We start from the raw sequence: 9,827 nt of genomic DNA on the forward strand, positions 1-9,827 counted from the left end.
CCCTGTCTTCAAGTTGAAACTCACACCTTTTCTAAAGACCACAAGTCAGGGTTATTTAAAATGTGCCCTGACTTCATGTTGAAAATCATGCTTTATCAAAAGACCAAGTAAGGGTCATTTAAAATGTGCCCTGACTACAAGTTGACAATCACTCCTTTTTTCAAGACAAACACCAGCATTTGAAATGTACCCTCTGTTTAATTTGAAACTCGCACCTTTACTGAGACCACAAGTCAGGGTCATAGTAAATGTGCCCTGACTTCATGTCGAAAATCATGCCATATGTATAAAAACAAAGTCGGGGCAGTTTTTGTTGAAAATCACTCCTTTTCTAGCAAGCGAGTCAAGGTCATTTTAAATTTGCCCTGACAAGTTGAAAATCACTGCTCTTTCAAGAGAAAACACTGGCATTTGAAATGTACCCCATCTTCAAGTTGAAGCTCACACCGTTTCTAAAGTCCACAAGTCAGGGTCATTAAAAATGGCCCTGACTTCATGTGGAAAATCATGCCATATATATAAAAACAAAGTCAGGGGCATTTCGGGTTGAAAATAACTCATTTTCCTAACAAGCGAGTCAGGGTCATATCAAATGTGCCCTGACTTTAGGTTAAAATCAATCCTTTTCTAACAAGCGAGTCAGGGTCATTTAAAATGTGCCCTGACTTCATGTGGAAAATCATGCTTTATCAAAAGACCAAGTCAAAAACAAAGTCAGGGGCATTTCGGGTTGAAAATAACTCATTTTCCTAACAAGCGAGTCAGGGTCATATCAAATGTGCCCTGACTTAAGGTTAAAAATCAATCCTTTTCTAACAAGCGAGTCAGGGTCATTTAAAATGTGCCCTGACTTCATGTGGAAAATCATGCTTTATCAAAAGACCAAGTCAGGGTCATATCAAATGTGCCCTGACAACAAGTTGAAAATCACTGCTCTTTTAAGAGAAAACACTGTCATTTGAAATGTACCCCATCTTCAAGTTGAAACTCACACCGATTCTAAAGACCACAAGTTAGGGTCATTTAAAATGTGCCCTGACTTCATGTGAAAATCGTGCTTTAACGAAAGACCGAGTCAGGGTCATATCAAATGTGCCCTGACTTCAGGTTTAAAATCAACCCTTTTCTAACAAGCAACTCAGGGTCAGAACAATGCGCCCTGACTTCATGTTGTGAATCATGCTTTATCAAAAGACAGAGTCAGGGTCATATCAAATGTGCCTTGACTTCAGGTTTAAAATCGACCCTTTTCTAACAAGCAACCCAGGGTCATTAAAATGTGCCCTGACTTCATGTTGAAAATCATGCCATACATAAAAAAACAAAGTCGGGGGGCATTTCGGTTTGAAAATAACTCCTTTTCTAACAAGGGAGTCAGGGTCATATCAAATGTGCCCTGACTTTAGGTTAAAAATCAATCCTTTTCTAACAAGCAAGTCAGGGTCATTTCAAATTTGCCCTGACTTCATGTGAAAATCATGCTTTATCAAAAGACCAAGTCAGGGTCATATCAAATGTGCCCTGACTTAAGGTTAAAAATCAATCCTTTTCTAACAAGCGAGTCAGGGTCAGTTCAAATGTGTCCATACTACGAGTTGAAATTCAATTCTTTTCTCAAGATAAAGTCAGCAGCATATAGAAATGTAACCTGTCTTCAAATAGAAACTCACACTGACAGAGTCATTTTAAATGTGCCCTGACTTCAGGTTGATAATCACTCCTTTTCTGACAAGCAAGTCAGGGTTATTTCAAATGTGCCCTGACTACAAGTTGAAAAACATTTTTTATAATTAGCAAGTGTCATTTACAATTTGCCCTTCATGTTGAACATCATTCTTTTTGTAAAGACCAAGTTGGGCTCATTTCCAATATGCCCTGACTTCATGATGACAATCACGTTATATATACTGATAAAGTCGGGCATTTTCAATGTGCCCTTACTTTATATTAAAAATCATGCTACATTTAAAGACCAAGTCAGGGTCAATTAAAAAGTGCCAAGGCTCGATGTTCAAAATGACTCCTTTCCTCAAGACCAAGTCAGGGTCATTTCGTATGTGCCCTGACTTCATGTTGAAAATCACACCATATATAAAGACCAATTCAGGGCTACTTCAAATATTCCTTGACTTAATGTTGAAAATCTCACTTTCTCAAAAGACCAAGTCAGGGCCAGTTCAAATATGCCCTGACTACATATTGAAAATCTCATTTCATCGGAAGATCAAAATCAATGGCCTTTCCAATGTGCCCTGACTTCAGTTGAAACTCACACCTTATCAAAAGACCAAGGGTCATTTCAAATGTGCCCTGACCATGAGTTGAAAATCTCACTTTTTCATAAGACGAAGTCAGGGTCATTTTAATGTTCAAGTTGAAAGTCTCCTCTTTTCACAATTTAGACTGAGGGTCATTTCAAACATGCCTTGACTTCATGTCGAAAATCAGGCTTTATCTAAACACCAAAACAAGGCCATTTCAAATGTGCCCTGACTTCAAATTTAAAATTGCATCTTTTCTCAAGACATGGTCAGGGTCATTTCAAACATGCCCTAACTTCAGCATTGAAAATCGCACATTTTCAGACGACCAAATCAGAGTTATTTCCAATGTGCCCTGACTTTAAGTTGAAAATTGCACCTTTTCTCAAGACAAAGTCGGGGTCATTTAAAATATTCACTGACTCCATGTCAAAAATCACACTTTTTCACAAGACAAGTCGGGGTCATTTCAAACGTGCCCTGACTTAATGTTGAAAATAACGCTGTATTGTATAAAGACTAAGTCAGGGGCATTTCAATTATGCTTTAGGTTGAACGTCACTCCTTTTCTGACAACCAAGTCAGGGTCAATTTCAAATGTGCCCTGACTACAAGTTGAAAATCACTCCATTTTTCAAGACAAACACAGTGGCATTTGAAATGTACCCTGTCTTCGAGATGAAACGCACACTTTTTATCACAACTGGAAGTTGTGATATAGAGGGGGTTTCAACCGGTGTTTGATGTTGTCCATTTCCGTAAACGACAAAAAGTCAAAAACTGTTGAACAGACTGCGTTGATATTTGGTACCGATACATAGACTGGTTCCAAGGTTCCAATTCGCGAAAAAATGGAAAAAGCCAAACGGAGCGGAGGGTTATATAGTTTTGGGAAATTTCTAACCCCCCTTTTTAACTAATTGATTTTAGGGGTCTTTCATATATGTAGTTTTGGAATGTACACCAATCCTGCATTGTGGACTGTTTTATGAGTTGTGGAACAGAAATGAGGTTTTGATGAATGTTAGAAATATGCAGGATGGCTGATTCAAAGTATAAGACATTTCTATGCTCTTTTGGGTATCAAAAGCAATAAAAAAAAACATATTTCATAGTTTAGATTCTCACTTTTGAGATGACCCTAAGCATTTGTTATGTAAACATCCTTGAGTCAATATACAGACTTTGACATTCCTGAGATTAAGTATCCACGACCTCACATGTTACAGTCTTTCACTATCATGGCCCAAACCCATTGTTATCAATGGTGAGTGTGGACCTGTCTACAGGAAATTGGGGTGAACAGGTTAGACAATGCCGTTACAAGTTGGCAGGTTAGTTATCAAGGTAGCACCAGCATAGAGTCCTAAGCATGTCCATGTGTTCTCACAGGAAATTACAGGGAAAAAAATTATTTGAGAAGTTTCTCTCCTTTAAATAGAAGTATATTACAATTTAAACCTGTCATGGATGGATTGCTCTCAAACGATCTGAAACACAGTTATTGCCCATTAGCAACAAATCTATAGCAAGATTTATGTTAAGTTCATGAACTTACACAAGGTATTAGACAAAAGATGACCATGACTTTGCTACTTTTCAACATTTCATTCAGATTTCCTCAGCTTAGTGTATAATTTTGTAATCTTAATTACTGTCAACTTAGCTTTACTAACTTATTCTAACCTCATTATTCTTACACTACTGTTATACCTTATAACCACAAAATTTCAAGAGATGCATATATGATTGTCACTTAACAAACAATTTACAAATATGTCTTCTGCTTTTTTCTCCATATACATATACATGTCCCTTTTCTCATAAAAATGGGCTTAAAATCGCAATGTGAAAAATAGTCTTTCAGCTGTATGTTGCTCATTGACTTCGTGGTCTGTCTAATTAGTCCCCACGGACACCGTCCGGGGGACTTATAGGTTTGGTCATGTCCGTGTGTGCGTGCCTGCGTCCGTGTGTGCATCCGTCCGTCTGTTCACGCAGATATCTCAGACATGCCCTGGTCAATTTCTTTCAAACTTTGCACAAGGATAGTACCCTACCCCATACAGATGCACGTCGATTTGTTTCACAATGCGATCAAATTTGGCCATGTTAGAGGACTTTTTAGTTTACACCACCATAGACTACCATGTATAAGTCAGCTGTCTATAGAATCCCATGTATAAGGCCAAGTAAAATAAAAATTTAGTTTCTCATCATATTCATATTGCAAAAAGGATTCAGTGACACAGTTTTTAGTCCCCATGGATGAAGTCCAGGGCCTTATAGATTGGGTCATGTCCCTCCGTTCACGCAGATATATCAAATATTTTGACAAAATCTCCCGTGACCTCGGTGACCTTTGACCTCAAATATACATATTTGTCCATAACTCAGTAACCACAAGTGTACATACACCCTTCATATATGGTATGATGGGACACCTTATGACGCCACATATTGTACCTCATTAATTATGTGCATATCTAATTTTGAGCGAGCCAATAGAGCTAGGTCTGATTTTTGGTATATAGGGATGACTTAGCAATTCAATTTTTTTGACAAAATGTCACATGACCTCAGTGACATTTGACCTGAAATATACATATTTGTCCATAACTCAGTAACCACAAGTGCTACACCCTTCATATATGGTATGATGGGACACCGCATGACGCCACATATTGTACCTCATTAATTATGAGTAGTTTCACAATGTGCCAGTTGTGATCAAGTGCCATTGGCGCTATTTTTCTTAGACCAAGTCAGGATCATTCAAATGTGCCCTGACCTTGACTTATAAATCACACCTAAACTTCAAATATGCCTTGAGTTCATGTTCGGTATCACATTATTTCTGAAGACCCAAATCCGGGGGCATTTCAAATGTGCCCCGATTGTATGTTGAAAACCACACTATTTATATAGATCCAGTCAAGGTCATTTAAAATGTGCGTGACTTCAAGTTGAAAATCTGACTGTTTTTAAAGACGAAATCGGGGGCATTTTAAGGCTACCATTATTTTCAAGTGACTCAAGATTGTTTTAATCCTAACTTGTACTCTGACTTTATGATGTAAATCAGGGATGTACTAGATATAAAGTTTACATTGTATAGTTTTTCTGAATATTGTGGAATGACTTGCTATATGCACTTTTGATATGTAAACTGATGACAATTTTAAGAAAGTAAGACATTTTTTGAGTTTTGAATAAAGATTTTAGTAATATTTAATATTCAGTGTACTTTTTGTATGTTTGTCTTAAAGTATTTGCTGTAAGAAAGAAAATTGAAGTATATCATGAAATTCTTTAAATTTGCAAAATTGAAGGCAACAAATGTTGTTTTTTTTACACAATTTCTTAATTTTTGTGGCTATCCAATTATCCCAAAATAGTTCCAGAGCAAACCTTGCCCAGGGTTTTCCGGAAGAGTATGGCTAGTTTGCATAACATTAATTGTAATTGTTATGATAATTAGTTTATATTGTTTATCAATAATTTAAAGAGTGGTGTCCACCATGCTCTAAAGGCACTGTTCGCAATCCGTCTGATCTCATTTGTTCTAGTCTGTAAGGGAATCACGGAGGTGTGAAAGCATTTTGTTTTCCATTGAAATTGTAATCTTGTGGGTAAATTTTCTGATGAGACAATCTGGTGCCGACACAGGTCTATAAATTGCTCTGGATACTTTCCAAAAAATAAGTTTTGAATTGATGTATATTTACATTGGATTTGTATAATTGAATCTCCTTAAATTGTGCAAAAATATGGCTTATAAAATTTGTTGAAATTGAAATTTGCTTGTGGCATAGACCCTCCAAAAACAGGACACGAAACTGTGGTATTTTCTTTGTATGAGCTACAGTGGGATATATTAACATAAGTGTACCTTGAGATAAGCCCTACTTGACCAACTAATCTTGTTTACGATGCGTGAAATATCGCAAAACATGCGATGAAATTATGCAAATTAAGGAAAAAGCACGCATTCCTCGAGTATTCATGAGACGTTAATAGAAGTTGTATAACAGCTGTTTTCAGCTCTCAGAGAAAGCATATGTAGACGTGCGAGGAAAAGATCGACAGCGATTATTTTGTGGCAGTTTTCTCCAAGAAGACGCAACTGGCATTTATGATATTTAATTACAGAGAAGCGGCCAATACGCTCAACATGCGCTGGGGATAACACTGATAACACTTACCTTAGTACCGCCCTTAACAAAACACTCTGCTATCTAAAATACACTGGAGTCTTTACTATGGATGAGCTCCACTTGTCTATTCAATATAAGATCTGCTTTTTTTAAGGAACGCCAAAAAATTCACACATGAAACCATTCTTCTTGCTTTGTTTTACTTGTCCCTGCTCAAAATTACTAGCCTTGAGTTAACAGGCCAGTGACTGTGGTTAATCCTGTTGTCTCACTGGTGGCATTTTCTATTTATTTTCACAGACCTGTAGATGTCTTTCCAGTGAACGCAATACCTACTCAGACTTGAAAGAGACATTTCCCGTGGAACACTCATGGATCATAATAATACAGTACGGATCTGCCTGCCTGTAAACATCAGTCAATGTTACAATGTGTGGTACAGCCTCAGAAAACGATTTCAATTGAAAAACATATAACCCGGCATCACCCGAAGCATTATTTGGTACTGATCACAGTTGATAAAAATCATGGCTAAATACACACTGCACATTGCCCTTTGTATTCTTCTTGCAAATACTACGTACGATGGATTCGACCTGTTCAAAAATGTTAGCACTCAGCATGGAGATCTTGTCAAGGATATCCATTATTAGGATCTTTTGTTTACAGTCTGTATATAAAAGGTAACTCAATACTTCAATATAGTCAGTCTCGAATTGACCATCACCTAGACAAAATGTTGAATGGACTGTTCTGGCATCTTCTTCCTTTTAGGAGCAATGATGCAAGTCCTGTTGTTGCAGTTACCACAAAATTTTTGCTTGCCTCCTCAGTTCTCTGATGATGTTTTGTGAAGCTCAGTGGATGACCATACATGAACTAATTAGAGTCCATTGCTTCAAACCTTTCAAGCCTGACAACCTGTATATTGATAATATTTCGCTATAATCTCAGAAGGCCACAGAAGTACTTGAATATTATATTTAGGTTTATCTCTGTGTCAGACTCAATTTTTACCGTAGATGGGTTTAGACACAAACAAATAGGGCCCGTGATGGAAATGTCTGCAAACGTCTGGCATTGTCTTGGTATCCTGGCTCGGTCAGCTCTACCTGTTACAGACATGTAAGTTCATTGCAGAGATTTCAGCTAGGGTCACATGAATTGACAGACAGTCAAGCAGAAATAGACCCTCTTTTTGTTGGTATGCCTGAACCTGTTAGTCTGTCATTCAATCTATTATACTATGTTATGTAAAAGAAATAGTCTGACACAAAGGATAAACCTTCCTACAATGTTAAACCCTCTGCATGACTTTCTGAGAACTTAGATACAATTTATCAATCTTACAAAAGTGCGGGGAATTCAGGCCTGAAAAGGTTCATTACGTGGGAATTAGGGAGACTGGCTGGAGAGCACTAAAATTATTCAATCTTTTATTGTATATTTTCATGAAAAAATGCCCAGAACCATCGCTTTGCACTCATTTTGGTTGGTGTATGAATTGATCAAAAATCATAAATGTTGCACTTTTGATTGATTTCACTATTTTTTGCTGATAGATAAAATCCGCTGAATGAAATCGCAGTTCAAATGTTAAAGTTTAATTATAGTATAAATAGCCCCTTTCTCTTAATCCCTTCATAATTGGAAATAATGGGCACATGAGAGGAACTGGCAGGGAGCTCTAGAGAACGCCCATTTTACAGTACCATACACAGATATTACATTTTGTGAACATCCCTGGTAATGACCCTGAAGTTAAATTTTCTCCGACTCCCTATTTTAAGTCAGTTATTTACGCAAAAACTTATCTTATAGTTGTTCAAAAGTTACAATGCAGTCGACCTAGAATTCAAAGCGCTATGAAGCTCATAGGAACACGACATGGCGATAACTTCCACATCTATTGTTTACCTCAATGGTATCATTCATTTATAAAAAGCATGAAAATTGCATACTTGTTATCAAACATCTCAAAGGACTTGAAAGATTGGTTTTCTCGATTTAATTTTATAAACGAGTAAAATTAAAATACTTGTAAGTAGATTATATTAATTATCTAAGAAAATAGTTGCCACTCCAGTATGACTTGCCAAGGGTACACACTCTTCATGGAGAAAACATGCAGTACTGTGCACTGAATGTTCAACACAGAATTAAAAAAAATGGCAACAATGTTTACATTCAACAATTTCTGTCAGGATTAATATATCTCAATCAGTAGATGGCATTATTTTGCATTGGCCATATTGCACAAAACAGCAATTTTGTGTTTAACACATGCTTGTCCTGCTGCATCCCTGCACACAATCCACTCTGTTCTTGGAGACAGATGTAAAGTCTTCATCAGACTATCATAAACGGTGAAATAAGTGGTAAATTTTGCTGGTTTCAAAAAGAAAATTGTAAGTACTATTTCTGCCACAGAATATTTAAAAATTCATGGCTAAATCACCATGGATCTTTTTTGTAAATTTTGTTTACTGTACATGATTAGCTGTGCATCAAAATTACATGAAACATTAAAGTAAAAAAAGAAATAAATACAATGTTAATATAAGCAATATTTTTAATATTTTAAAAATTCATTGCTCAGTCACCATGAAACTTTTAGCTGTGCATCACAATTACATGAAACATAGAGGTCATGAATAAAAATGAATAAAAGGTTAATATAAATAATATTTTTTCCTTTACTGTATTTTGAATAGATTTGGTCATATCTACAGCCATTTATTCTGGTGTATAAAGGAATCAATCAATGGCCCTCTCTAGAAAGTTGATGTTTATAATATTTTCCCCCATGTATTAAATTTATAAAATTGACGGTGTTCGTACAGTGATTCATCACTCAAGACTGGATGTTTTTGCAGCAGCATACAGCGTGTATATGTTAGTATTTAAGAGCCATTGTTATGATCAGTTTTTTGACAAATTAAATATATATGCATATCAATTCTTCGACAAATTAAATAATTATGGTGTATAAGTTTTGTTTACTTGCAAAAACCTGCTTCATTTTCAGACCAACGATTCAGTAAAATAATTGTACATACACTGCACTGAAGAGAGCAGTAGTTTGTATTTGTCAATGAGTCAAAAGAGGTCATTGAATTGTAATTCATAGTGCACTGTAGTTGAGTAACCGGTACCGTCGAGACTGCTCGAGTCGCCCGCAGTTCATTCGTGTTTTTGTGGTAAAATTAATTTTTTATCTCTGACGGTAAAAAAAAGGGATAACGAAGAGGTACTTGGCCATTGTACGATAGGAATTTCATTTGAACCAGCGATTCTCGATAGCAGAGGAGTATTTATTGTACACGGAATCACAAAAGGCGAAAGTATTTTTGCATGCTGACGATACCGCATGAATGAAAATGTTTTTATGGTGTGACCTACAGGTCAA

This window comes from Ptychodera flava, chromosome 2 (genome assembly GCF_041260155.1).
Source record: "Ptychodera flava strain L36383 chromosome 2, AS_Pfla_20210202, whole genome shotgun sequence".
Taxonomy (NCBI): Eukaryota; Metazoa; Hemichordata; class Enteropneusta; family Ptychoderidae; genus Ptychodera; species Ptychodera flava.